Here is a 14589-nt window from a genome sequence, read left to right as displayed (position 1 = left end):
GAAAATCGGTCAATGCAGGAACGATCCTGACAGATAAACGGGAGGCAACCCTATATTTTGGCGCTAAATGATATCATTCTCAGGCTTGGCGACAAGGATTCTTCCTGTACCTCGTGCGTGGTTTAAAAAATGGCTTGAAGAATGTAGGAATGAGAAATGTGTTGATGTATTTATTATGATGAGATTTTTACAATTAGATATGCATGAAAGTAAGTGAAACATTTTCTTGGATGTGACTATATTAAGTTGTATCTTTTTGTTTTTTTTATTTTGAAAAAGAGCGTGTTCCTTTATTTATGCTTACTGTCTGACCACGGATTGTATGGAATGACAAACACCGTTTTACAGCCGGAAATGGATAAATTTATTATTTTTTACCGATGTCAGCTTTTGCAGAAGCAGAGTCTTATTCAAATGAGCGGAATACGCGCTTCAAATTTTTACTTTTCCCCCTTATTCACATATAGATTCGTTGATCTGGACGTTTGAAAACCATGCAATCTGTAATTGGACAGTACAACGGTCATGAAATTAAAAGCATGTATTAAGATTTATTATGGCTAGGCCTTAGGTTTGTTTCTAGATTATCATTCTGTGCATCTGTACTTTCAATCCGGACAAAATTTATATTTATTTATGCCATAATTAGACGTCTTTCAGATATCTAATATAATAGGCAGTGGTTGCGGCACCGACCGCCGGAAATGCAATGAAGTACCGACCTCCTTCTGCGCATGCGCAGAGTAGAAATTACTGCCTTGGGGTCGGGATTGTTTTATGAACCCGACCAAGGGGGCGTTACGATGGGCGGGATCTAATTTCAACAGCCGACCAATGATATTCTATGCGGTCGGACGAATTATGTATGGCCGACCACACAAATTAAGATACTTTCCCAATGACCATGCTAAGCGGTCGGACGAAATATGTATGGCCGACCACACAAATTAAGATTCTTTCCCAATGAGTCTAAGCGGTCGGACGAATTATGTATGGCAGACCACACAAATTAAGATACTTTCCCAATGATCATGCTGAGCGGTCGGACGAAATATGTATGGCCGACCACACAAATTAAGATTCTTTCCCAATGAGTCGAAGCGATCGGACGAATTATGTATGGCAGACCACCACAAATTAAGATACTTTCCCAGTGACCATGCTGAGCGGTCGGACGAAATATGTATGGCCGACCACACAAATTAAGATTCTTTCCCAATGACATTCTAAGCGGTCGGACGAGTAATATATGGCCGACTACGCAAATTAAGATATACAGTGACTCCCAAAAGTGTTCGTACACCTACGACTTTCAATGATATAGGCCTCTATCCATTGGTTAGAATTAATATTTTGGAATAGGTATTTTATTATAAGATCTATGATCTATTTTTAACAAAACTACATGAAAATTTTTAATAAAACATTAAAACTTAATTTTTTAAAAATCAAAAACCAAAAAGTGCCGGAAATTTTATCTCACAAAAGTCTTCGTACACTTTGAAAAAATGTCAAAAAATTAGTAAATAATTTAACTTTTTACTAAGTTATTATTTAGTAGAATACCATGCAGTAACAAGAACTGCTTTTAAGCGTCTGGGAATAGATTTCATTGTTTTTTCTTTCTTTTTTTGTGCAATTTCTGAGTAAGTGTTCAATCGCACTACTAGTCTTACTGTTTCTAGTTCGCTTTTCGTTTCAATGGTGTATTTTCGAAATCTAGCCACCAAATATCTCCAAATATGTTCCATTAAGTTTAAATCTGGCGATTGAGGACATATTTCTAAGCTAAAGGACAAATTTTAAGGCAACAAACGCGAACGTGTGCTTCTTATCATTATCTTGATAAAAAACAAAGTTGTTTCCGATTACCAAATTTTGGGCTAATAATTTAAAATTGTTTTTTAAAATATTTAAATGAACAGCATAATTTATTATTTCACCGAAAAATTCCACATTTCCAAGTCCTGATGCTGAGATGCACCCTCACACAAGAACACCTTCACCGTCCTGATTAACTGATCCAACTAAGTTCTTAAGATTCAATTCATCATTTTTTTCTTCCATTTACAATTATACAACAATTTAACCCAAAATGTAGAATTGATTTTCATCTATAAGTAAGACGATGTTCCAAAACGTTTTGAGCTTATTTATCATTGATTTTACGACGGAAAGCGCAAGCTTACTGTTTTTCGCACGAAAAAGAAAATTTCTGCGGGAAGAGGTCCCATGTAATCCAGCTAATCAGAAACCTTGGCGAATAATTTTAGGTAAAAAATAAACGTAAAATGTTTTATTCAATTCTGCAGAAACTTTTTCAGTTCTGAAATGTGTATTTTTCATGTTTTTTTTAGCTGTAAACCTCCGATCACGCTTTGTTAACTTTGCCAGTTGACCTTTTCTTACCTTGTTTTCGATCCGATTCTTGTCTTTAAAGCATTTTTTCAAGCACTTCACTATAGAACGGTATAAATTAACCAATTTAGAGACATTTCAAACCAATTTACGGCTACTGTGAGGGGAAAAAATCAAATTTCGAATCGTGTTTGTTGTTTTCTACGCATACCTGCCATTTAAAAATAATAAGCAGAATATTAGGGAATAAATACACAAAAAATGAAAGGCAAATGACTTTATAGTATCATTACAATGCAAAAATAATAAAAAAAAACATATATGATAATGTTAATTTTGAATTTATTCGAAAATATTTCAGTGTACGATGACTTTTGTGGCGTATCTTTTCTCTGTCTCTTCGTGTTTTGACAAATTTCAAAAATAAAATGTGGCAATATTTTGAAAAAAACTACTGGGTTTCATTCAGAATAACATAGGAATGATGTGAAAAAAAATTGGACTTCATATTCGAATTCAGTTTTGCGTTATTTTGGTTTTACTTCAAAATTTCAAGGTGTACGAAGACTTTTGGGAGCCACTGTATATACGCCGAGCGAAATGATAGTTCTGGAATTAATATAGATATTAAAACGGCATACACGATCTGTAATTATGCTTTAATCATAATTCAATTATTCGATGCGATACATCGACCATCTCCGACCCATGTCCTCGAGTGCCGCTGCTTTGGGTCGGACATGATTCAAATAGACCTTATGAAATTCTATGGAGGTCGGATGTATAATATGAGACTTAATATGAATTTCCAGTGAAATACTATATTTAGCGATAATTTAATAAGATTTAAGGTAGATTTACGGCGACTAACCGATGTGTGTCACCGCCGGTCGTATAACACGGCAGGAATTCTTTTCCGAACTCTGACTCATGCCCTCGAGCTCGAAATTCTAGGGAGGAAATCCGTAGAGCTATTCATTTTGAACTCTTTTAAACAGTTTTCGAATATTCAATGTACGATTTGAAACTCGCACCGCGTTCCATGATGCTAGCCATTTTTACACGAACCAAGCACGCACGCACATCACAGACTTAAGAGGATCCAGACGGGACACTGCAGCATAATCCTATGCTATTTTTCTCGGAGAAGACTGGTTACGAACATTATGACAAAAAAGCCAACATTTAGGAGAAGATTGGCGTGAAAATTTTGGCGAAAGTCGCGTTTAGGCTGTCGTAGAGGCAATACGTCGCCAATACGGAAGCGCTGCTCTTTTCGCTACGCTGTGTCGTCCGCGTCTTTGGAGGTGGTGAAAGTAATTAAGCCTCAAGCCGTTTTTCGGAAGGAGGGTAGCCAGCGGGGTGTCGTCAAGCACAAGAGAGTAGCAGTTTGTAAAATAAGATTCCGAAAATATCTACTGTCTCATCTGTTCGCGAATGTGAAAAAGCTATAAACTAAAGCCTTAGATGCTTAAGAATATTAATTATTGAAGTAAAAACAGCGAATTCGGTTGCTATAATTTGCTATTAGTGCGTTATTTTTATTACAATATGCTGCTTAAAGTTTGAAAAGCTGCAACTAATTTAACGCATTTCAAGTTTGACTTACAATGAGATTTTATCACAGATTGACATTATCATAAACTTATTACTTTTTTTTTCTCAACAACAGGGGTGCCCACCGGGGGTTTGGAGAGGGGGATTATGGCGCGAATTCCGCCATGAAAAATTTTTTTCGGGGGGGGGGGAGATTCCTACATTTATTTCTTCAAATAGATAAATTTAAAAAATCCCTGATTTTTTTATTTGAAATATTTACTTTTATTTTATTCTGTTTACATTTTATTTCATTTATTTAATCAGTTTGTGTGTGTGTGTATGTGGTCTGTCATTGGAACAGAACTTTTCTAGTAAAATAATAATAATAATAACTATTAAAAATAAATAAATAAATAAAAAACATTAATAAATGAATAAATAAATAAAAAACATCAATAAATAAATAAACTAAAAAAAACGCTTAAAAATAAAAAAACGGAAAGAGGGTTGGGAAATTTTGATAAATTTCGGAAATTTAGAGGTGTTTTGTTGTCAAAAAGTTTTTTTTTTTTTTTGGAAAAATGGAAAATTTGAATATTTACAAATTAAAATGCAGTTAGCTCGTTTTCTTAGAAAACATCAAAAATATATGTGCCATTCATATTATTCTTTCTTTTTAACAGAAACATATGCCAAATGTTTCTGTTTAAAATATTATCACGTACCTTTCTTTGTTCAAAGCTTCAAAAATTACCCATTTTATTCTAATCATAATTCATCCGTTAATTTTGAATGAAATGTGAAATTATAAAAGCAAAGTTCTCCATTCTACAGTACTAAGCATCGAGTCTGCTGCTGATTCATTTTAAGTGCAATTTATGAAGAGTTAATTGAAAGTGCCCATATAAAACAAGAAATCAATGAAACGGAATCTAAGGACTAAAATGTTCAGCGGCTATTTGCTGTTCGGAAGGAATTGTGACTTTATTAATTTCGTATTTTTCCCCCATTCTTCACTGTTTTTCTACTGCATGTACGAAACCTACAAATCAGCTTATCACAACATTAAATTAAAAATTATATGTTACCATAAAATCTGATTTCAAAGAATCAAAATAGAAAGATCTTGAGATAAAACCGTTCATTTCATATACTTATGCATTCGATATCGTGTTTGTACACTAATATCTTTGTCTTGTTAAATTATTTTTTTATTTCATTCATTTATTTATTTATTTTTTTTCCAAATTAATTTTTTAGGTCAAGAAGTAGCGGATAAAAAAGAAAAAGACAGTGTGAGAGAGATAAAATTGAATATTATAAGCAAAAGAGTTTAAAATTTCAAATACTCAAGACTCTTTTAAACCTATTGCTGATTGAATGCTAATCACAACCAACTGAAAGCACTACATCATAACTTACTCATTTTTAATCATTATTGAGCAGAAAAGAATCTGTTCGATAAATAAAAAATATTTTAATGCACACTTTCTCCTTCACGCAGTAATTCTAACCAGGGCCGATCCTAGCAGGTGTGCAGAGTGTGCACCGCACAAGGGCGGCCAAAGCAAGGGGCGGCCGCAGGCCGCATCGTATAGTTCTTTTAATGAAGCAAAATTCCTCATGAATTTCTCACAAGATAACTTATAATAAGAAATAAATATGCTGAATTTTAAATGTTCAATTATCAAAGTAAGTGCCGATTTCCCGACAGCATAGCATACTTTAAGAAAAATAGATTGTTAGGGAACATTGTGTTGGTTCATTGTCCATTAATATCTACTCTTTACACACATTGCTTCATTTGGTTGCAAAATTTGTGACAGAACCGGTAATATGGCATGGATACAGGGGAGGGGAGATGAGGGAAATGGCCCCCTCCTGAAGCATGAAAAGATGCTTTCTAAAAGGAGCACTCAAGGCACAGGGCGGCCACTAATGCAGAGCCTGATTGCCGCAGGGGCATGAGGGGCACAGGCCCCTCCTCTTAGATTTCAGGGGGGCCCAAAATCCCCTTAATTTATCATGATAATTAAAAATAAATAATGATTTCACTCAGAATCTAGAGTAAAGTGATATCATTCATATTTGTGGATTTGTGTAGATGCTAAGAGAAGCAAAAAATCTCTTATTTGTTGATAAAATTCCCCCTAAAAACTTGATGTCTTTACAAATCCTAAAACCACTCCAAGCGTAGTCTGTATTTACTATTAAAAGTTATATCATAGGTAACTTTGATATTTACGGTTTAATGCAACGAGCAAAGTTTAACCACATCTTATATAACTATCGTATACAATATCTCTTCTATTTTTTAAATGCATAATACTCTATTGTGATATGAGGTACCTCCAAAATTAGCATGGTATCGAAATATTTTATAGCTTCATTATATAGAATAAGCAGGAATGGGGGAGGGGGGCAAAATAAATTTCATGCCTAATGTCTTTAAAAATCTAAGTCGGGCCCTAGGGGGGCCCTGAAATAGAACTGTGCCCCGTGTCCAACATCAGAATGATCGGGCTCTGCACTAATGTTTACCCCCCAAGCTTTTATAGACCTAAACAATTAAGACATATTTTATATATTATATTTTAAAAAAGCTATACTTATTAGTACTGATTAGATACTCTCGCAAGCATTTCAAACAACAAATTATGATTTCAACATTCGCGGATGCGTGGAGAGACAGTGGAAAATTGCGACCCCCCTGAGAATCAAACATATATGAATGACGAACTAAAATTTTGTAATTTTCCCCCTTTACAGCATTTTTTTCGAATTAAAATCACGAATGAACTGCCCGGTTTCAGATCAGGGCTCTTGCCCCGAGTAATAGATTTAAACGTCGCTCCAAAACGAAGATCCAAAAGGATGCCATGACCCCCTTGACGAGACTAAAGAAGGCTTCAAATTGCGTTTTTAGGACTTTAATTTCGGAAAATTTTGCTGTTTTAACCACCTATCTTAAGGACCCAATTAAATCTCTGATTCATCCCTTTCACCTTAACTTAATCAAACATAGCCTGAAAATGTGAATGCTTTAAAATCCAAAATGTGCTTTTAGAAGACAGCCCTTCTTAATGTCATCAAAATTTACTTAATGACATTTTTCTTATTTCGTTTTCGAAATTTTTGCGATGGAGGGCCCTAAAATCCATTCCCAAACATTACTACCAAAGATAGTCTCAATTAGCATCTTTAGAGAGACCCATAATCCCTTGAAATTGACTTGAGTTTCAAAAAACAGTTCGTGAGGACACACTGAACCCCTCCCCCGCCCGCTCTTTGTCCTATCGTTATCAAACAATGCGTAAAATACGTTTTTCTAAAAAACTCTGGAGGAGAACTGCCTGGCTTATGTAACTTTTTACGGCGCTAGCGCATATACCCATCAATTGTCGAAGTGAGATGAACAAAAGTCTATAGTTGTGCTTTTTCAGATATTAATATCGAAAAATATCCGAAAGATCCGCCGAAGCTTCCCAATTTTGTTAACGTTACCAAGATAGCATAAAATTGCGCTTTTAGAAATATCCACTTGGGAGCCCCAAAACCCTTCCTTCCCAAAAATAGCCTAAAATGGATTTTAGTTCCGAAAAATATTTCGGTTTGGAATATTTTCACGTTTTCCCTATCGTTTTCAAATATAGCCAAAAATAGGTTTTTGAAACAATAGTGCCCAGAAATTACCGGAGAAAAGCTGCCAGATCCCCTAACGTCACCAAAGACAGCCTAAATTTGCGTTTTAAACTTCAATTTCGAAAACTGTCGATACCTCCCTCTAGCAACGTCAACAAAGATAACCTAAAACTGCTTGTTTAAAACTTCAGTTACGGAAAATTTTCGGGAAGAGCGTTAATCTTTCCTAAGCTACGGTCACAAAAAATAGCTTCAAATTGATTTCAATTTTGAAAGAATTTTAGGAGACTCCAACATTACTTTTCCCATAAAGTCTCTAAAAAGTTCGTAAAATTGCGATATTTGATGTCAATTTCGAAAATTTCTCCACGCTCCTTGAATATACTTGACTCTTTTCTCCTTGCAACCAAACACAACCAAAGATTACTAAAGCTATTTTTCGTAGGCCAATTTCGATTTTTTTTTTCTTTTTTAAATTAGAACTTGATATAGAAATTTGAAGAAATATTTATATGGACGTCAAAGGTTAGTCAAAATATGCAAATTACTCTTGAGGGGCGGCACATTAGATCTTTGCACACGGGCGGCCGACACCCTAGGATCGGCCCTGATTCTAACTTTAAAAGATAGAAGAGCAAAATAAAGAACATAAGAGAAGCAGAAGAAAATCATCTTGCCTGCCCCTGCACGTTGCTTTCTCCGCCACAAACGGGTAACTCAAATTGTAACTAACCAGAGAGGTTCCAAAGCTCTTTCTGTTGACCGCTATCCGATGTTTTCCGTTTTTCTCGGACGGACACCCTACCTAGTTTGTAATAAGTAAAGAGTAAAATAAATCGGGTAATTTAATACTTTCATTTGAATGTTCCAAAACAGAGTGAATCAAATGGTTAAATTTTACTGAAAGCGTTCTAAGATTTAAGGAAAATGTCACGGGAATGAAGATTTTAGCGGTCTTAAAATATTGATTTTAAAACATTTAATAACGACAAAGAAAATCTTTATTATTGGCTAATTTTTATGATTGACTCAGTTTGATAGGCTTTACTCCATTAGAAAAAATTTAAAGTGGTGGGATATTTTTTTTTATTTATGCTCTAATTAATTTAAACGTTACGAAATGCAAATCTGGTAAATTCACAGCCTTTAATAATGCAAATAAATGTAATGTTTTAATTGGAAGGGCGAATTCGTTGTTTTGACAATATTTTTCTGTTTGGTTTCGAATTTTTCATTATTAAGTAGTTGCATTAGCATTACCCCCAAAACTATTTAAAAACTTAAATGATGTTTTGTAATCTTTGTGTTCATTTTATACACATTTATTTAGCGATCAATAATTTAAATACTAATAACAGTATTAAGCAGAAGTACTGCATTAATAACAATGTCCACTTTTATTACAAAATTCAAAATGGTGGTGGGGTAAGGGGGGAGTCTTAACACTCTTTTATTTTGTACATTACTTCAAAATGTTTCTCGCTAAACGACCACAGTAATCGCCTCTGGAAATTTCAATAGTCATCAACTTGAGTCAAGCAAATGTTTCATGTATGAACATGCTCTAAAAATTTTAGTACTTAATTAAATTCCTAATTTATACCTTATTACATTTACTATAATTAGAAAAATTAACTTCTTTCAAATCAAATGCAGTTTATTTTTCTTACAAAACATCAAAAATATTAAACATTCAAAAATATAATGCAATTCATATTATTCTTTTTGTTTCACAAAATCATATGCGAAATGTTTCTATCTGTTTAAAAAATTAGCACGTAGCTTTCTTTGTTCAACGTTTCAAAAATTACCCAAATTATTCTACTCATCATTCATCCGTTAATTTTGAATGGAATGTGATTTCTGAAAAAGTTCAATTCATTTTTATTATTATTATGATTTCTTATATTTGGAGATTTTTAGACTTTCAACCCAACTGCCCAAGAAATTGAAACGAAAAATTGAAAAAAAAAAAAAGGAAAGAGAAACCTCTGGGAAAGGGCCCTACAGACTTTGTTGTAGGGGGGCCCAAAACTTATATATCCGGACCTGGTTTCTTTTACGAAGTTTCTCTCAACGTAACTATAGGGCTACAAGCAAATAATGGTGGAATAATTTCTCTTCAACTACATATTGAGCTAATAATCAAAATGTTTGAGGAGAATCTCCTAAGATTGCTGTTCTAAATTTAGATTATTTTTTCATTGCGTATTTCTTACTTACAACATAAATGATTCCTTAGGCATTCCTTAGACAATGATTCCTTAGGCGAGAGAGATTCGTTATGTCATTTTAATTGAAGTAACTATTGAGCTACAAGAAAATAATGGTTAAAGAATTTTTCTGGAACTACATATTGAGCCAATAATCAAAATTAATCTTATTTCAGTTCGTATTCATATGAATGTACTTTAAATAAAGTTTTAACATAAATCACTTTTGTGAGAATCAAGATTTTTGTTCAAAAGCATATGAATAAAATCCTTTTATTATGGAGAATTATATACCAGGAATTTTTATGGTATACATTTGGATATGGCGTTAAGAAATACTACCGCTCAATTTATATAAAAGCAAAGTTCTTCATTCTACAATATTGGGCATAGGCTCTGCTGCTAGATTCATTTCAATTGCAATTTAATTAAAAGTGCCCATATACAACAAGAAATTAATGAAACGGACTATAATGACTAAAATGTTCAGCGGCTATTTGCTGTTCGGAAGGAATTGTGACTTTAAATATATATATATATATTGAATTTTTGTGTACATGCAGTTGAAAAACAAGTGAAGAATATATATATATATATATATATATATATATATATATTCATTCTTCACATGTTTTTCAACTGCATGTACACAAAAATTCAAAAATTGAATTAAAAATTATAATTTACCATAAAAATAGTTTACGAAAACGAGATAAAAACAGCTTGTGATAAAAAAATGTCCATTCGGGGGATGTGGAAACATTTTTGTTTGCAAACAACTCCTTGTTTCATAAAATTAATTTAGTTTTATTTATCTTAAATTAAATTTTTAGGTTGAGAAGTTAGGGAAGCAAAATACTATATTATAAGCATAAGAGCCAATTAAACCGAAAACTGCTTGAATATTGATCAGAACCAACTGAAAGTACAACATTGTAACTTGCTCATTTTCAATCATTATAGAAAAGAAAATTACACCTGCCATTGTGAATGAAGTACGGTAAATCGCAAACACCTGTCCGTCTGAAACAAGTTGGCTCCACAGAAACCACAGAGAGGGGTCATTTACTACGAGTTCTTTTCTTTTGCTCGCCCAAAAGGACCCCCCCCCCCCCCCCCCCATACCCACATTGATGTCCAATCGGCCGATCGGCCGGTAATTCATAGGAAAATTTGCGAGTTGCTAGGGCAGAACTGCGATCCGTAGGAAATACGAAATAAAGTATCAAAAAACGAAAGCGCGAGAAAGCAAACATCAAGATTTTTTTTTTCGGAAAAAAAAAAAAAAAAAGAATTACCCGTGGCGTAGCCAGAAATTAATTGTTTGTTTGAGCCAGGGGAGAAATTGGAAAGTGAAAAGTAAGTGTATTGGAATAAGTTTTAAGAAATCCCGTAAGAAATTTATAAAAATAATTAAACTCACTTGTTCCTGGCTGATAGTGTTACAAAACGTTTTATAAATAAGCTAGCCAGCTAGTTGCCAATACTAGAGTTTTTATATACTTTCAGGCAAATATATGCAAGATACAAGTAATAAAACCAACTGGCTGGCAAAATTTGAAAAAAAAAGAAAAAAAAAATGTTAGGAAATGTAGTCAAAAATAAGAAGAGCATTCCCGGAGTTGGGGTAGGACTGCTTTTTTTCATTAATTTATTTTTATTTTTATGCAACTGCAAATGGGAAGGAAAAGTTAAAGATAATTGTACTTGCAGCAGGAAAGAATTTCGATACTGTCTCAAATATTTTAAAAAGTTGATGTTTAAAGAAGAAAATCATCACCTTTTGAGACCACCTAATTTTTTTTTGTTTTTTGCAAAATGCGCAATTACTAGGGGACTTACCCTGCCTTCGGATAAATACCCCGCAAAAAAAAATATTTACCTTCCCACCCTACATCACTAATTGCGTGTATTAAAAATAGTTTGAATAAAGTTTCATCATGAAGTACCGGGGAGCAAATGCAAATGAGCAAGGCAACAGAAAACAATATTTTGATTTTTTTTTTGCTTAGTTATCACTTAAACACCAATAAAATAAATAAATATTCTTAACTTCTCAATTTAGTCTTCCAAACATCCCTCATGCTTCCTTTTTTTTTTTTTTTTTTTTTCATTTTGGATATGACTAACCTAGATTGCGAGCTTTAAATCCTGAATCATTGAATTGCTTATACTTCTCCAATTATGACATTGAAAAGAAAGAGGCTTTGGTTCACGATATGTTTCTTTCATAATTTCATCAAGTCTTTTAATAAAAAAAAATACGATAAACTGTGTAATACATATGTATGTATCAGTTTTACCAATTATTTCATATTTAGATTACGAGAAAAAAAAAATCCCATTCACTTTTTGCATTTTTTTTTTTTTTTTGTAATATACCCAGTTTTCGGCTATTTAACCCAGGCCTTGGGTAAATACCCGGGTAAATACCAAAAAATATGTACCTACCCGCTGGGTATTTAGCCGATCCAGTTCACTACACATTTTATATTTTATTTCCTTTTTATTTTTTTAGTTACTATTGTAAACTTAGTTTTGGTAATTACTAAATTATTGCAAGTTGCAAATTTAAGGAAAAAAATAAAATATTCATTTAAAAAAAATTCAACACACACACACAAGACAAAGCTGAATAAAAGTCAACTTTTGCTGATCACCAGTAGTTGCATAATTTTTACTGACTGTTTGCAGCTTCTTTTACTTTTGAAAACCATTTTGTAATTGAAATTACTTTTCAATTATGTTTATTGATTGAAAGTTTATTATGTATCACGTCAGTTTTTTTGAGAAAAAACTTTTTTTTTCATGTAAATTTTTACCTATTTATAAATTTTGCATGATTTGTTGGAATTCAAAATCTATTTTTTTTAAATTAGATTTTTAAATGTATGTCCCAGACAACAAATTATTAAAGTTAAAACTCTGCAATTATTTCCTGTGTATCACTAGTCATTGTTGTATTAATCTTTTTCTTTAATTTATAGTAGTTTCTCAGCTCGTTATGTTTCGCTTTAATTTGAATTTTCACAAACACTAATGCAAAAAGTTGATCAGATGGTTGCAATTTAATTTCCCTAATTCAGATATTCTTGTGACATTTGCATTCCGTGAGTCGTTTTTTTTTTTTTTGTTATTATATTATTTCTTTCAATTCATCTCATCAGAAACAAGCACTCGCTTTGTCATGACTATAAATAATAAAATACTGGGAAAAGTCATAGTTTCTGCGTCAGCTTTATGTTTTAGTTTCGGGAACGCTTCTTTTACAGGCATTAAAGTGAGCAGATGGGAGTCAAATTCATCAACTTAAAAGTTACAGCATGCATTGCACAACGGTTAAGTAAGGGCTAAGGGGGGGGGGGGGGAGGTGAATGTGCTTTCACAACCATCCGATAAAAATGTTGAAAAATTAAATATGTTTATTTTTTTGACTATTTATGTATAAAATTAGAAGAAAAGATAGAAGTGAAATATGCTTGTGAGTAAAAAGTCCATCAATTCCGCAAGTGTACTTTTCTTCCAAATGCAATTTAACTGCACAGTTTGGATTTCAACAAAGCAAATGCCCGCTGCACACATCTGGCATCCATTCTTCAGAAAAAAAGCCAGGAATAGAGAACGATCACAAACTATCTTGCTATCATTGATCGGACATCGGGGTGGTAATTAGTATCCCGTCGCGTCTGTGGTCATGTGTTCCCCTCAACAAACCTTGCGCCCCTCTTTTTTCTTGGAATTCCGAGTCAAAAGCTATAGCAACCCAAGCAACTTCTGAGCCAATTCCGAGAAACTCCAATTCAACATTGGCGCCAAACGCGTGCTCACTTTCCCTGTATGTTAGCTTTTGTGTCATACCATCATTATTAGAAGTCGTTGTTTTCTCGGCAATACACTCACGCAGTGTCCAATCTTTATACTTTTACTATCTTTGCGCACATGGTCGGAAGTAGTTGGAACTTGGAACTAGTGACGTCGCTAGCTGGAACCGCCGCGCCACGCGAAGCGAAGGAGGCGTGTCAATCCGTTGAAAGTGTCAGATTTGCGCATGCGCAAGTTTCTAGGTCGGATGCCGAATCCAGCTCCGACGGTCGGTGCCGCAACCACTGCGAATATAATATGGGAAATTGTTGTTAGACGTTAGCTTGCATAGGTGTGCATTAAATAAACGTTTCTCGTGTGCTTGAGATTTTTGCTTTCCCCCCCCCCCCTTGGATAATCGAAACTATTAGGCTTCTTTTAATTTCCCGCCTAAATTAACGTACATTTCTTTAAGACGTCCTTAAGGATTCTTCCTGTAAGCGTGCATGTATTCACATCATTAAACGTTTATCCTTTGTGAAACATTAGATGTTTCCTTTTCCTTGCATAATTAAAGCTACTGAGTTGCTTAATTATCCAAAATTAACAATCATTTTTCTCAGACGTGTTGACTTTTGTCAGAATTGTTCCTGTCAGCCTTTAGCGTGCGTAGAAATCTGTTATCGTGAGTAAATTGTTTAATTTCCTTCATTTAGTAAAACCATTTTGATGTATAATTAATTTAACTACTGCCAGAATTAAATTTATTCCTGTCATGTATTCTTAAGGGCAGATTCCTCCTGTTAGCCATTAGCGTGCAAAGATGGGTTTCTAATGAACGCTATTGAAAATTGTACTGTAAAGCATTTTTGTTCCTTGAACAATTAGGAATATTTAGCAGCAAATTTAATTTTCTGCCAAAATTAACTTTCTTTCAGATATCAAGTCTTAAGTAAGTATTCTTTCTGTCTCCTGTGTAGTTGAGCATCAAATGACTTCATTCTGACATTTATTTTCTTTTCCTGTTGCATAGTTG

General features: G+C 33.6%; 1 protein-coding gene across 1 annotated transcript in view; it reads right to left on the bottom strand.

Moving 5' to 3' along the window:
* Positions 1-14589, bottom strand: part of LOC129223926 (COMM domain-containing protein 10-like) — a 40276-nt gene that overhangs the window by 17227 nt on the left and 8460 nt on the right. The gene's annotated exons all lie outside the window — the stretch shown is intronic.

The sequence above is a fragment of the Uloborus diversus genome, chromosome 6, assembly GCF_026930045.1.
Source record: "Uloborus diversus isolate 005 chromosome 6, Udiv.v.3.1, whole genome shotgun sequence".
NCBI lineage: Eukaryota > Metazoa > Arthropoda > Arachnida > Araneae > Uloboridae > Uloborus > Uloborus diversus.
Note: the sequence above shows the minus strand (reverse complement) of the source record. Positions and strands in the feature narration are given on the sequence as shown.